Here is a 332-nt window from a genome sequence, read left to right as displayed (position 1 = left end):
AAAAATCACATTGTTCAGTTGGTAGTCATTAACCTGATAAAAGGGAACTCTGGTGGCCTAGAGGCAAGAAGGTGCATTCTAATCCCAAAGATACCTGATTAGAGGCCCACACCTGCTCCAAGGGAGAAGGATGGGCAATCTTCTCTTGTGCAATTAACTGCCTCTGAGAACCTGCCAAAAAGTCAGTTATGTGTCTCTTCCAATTCTATAGTACACAACAACAACAGCCTGATAAAAGTATTAAATTTGAATCAGTTAATTCTAAAAATTCATTTTTTCAGTCATTCTAGTCACATTTCAAACATACTCAGATGTAGCTAGAAGCTACTCCA

Source organism: Elephantulus edwardii, unplaced genomic scaffold (assembly GCF_000299155.1).
Source record: "Elephantulus edwardii isolate Elephantulus edwardi_28Jun2011 unplaced genomic scaffold, EleEdw1.0 scaffold00192, whole genome shotgun sequence".
Taxonomy (NCBI): domain Eukaryota; kingdom Metazoa; phylum Chordata; class Mammalia; order Macroscelidea; family Macroscelididae; genus Elephantulus; species Elephantulus edwardii.
Note: the sequence above shows the minus strand (reverse complement) of the source record.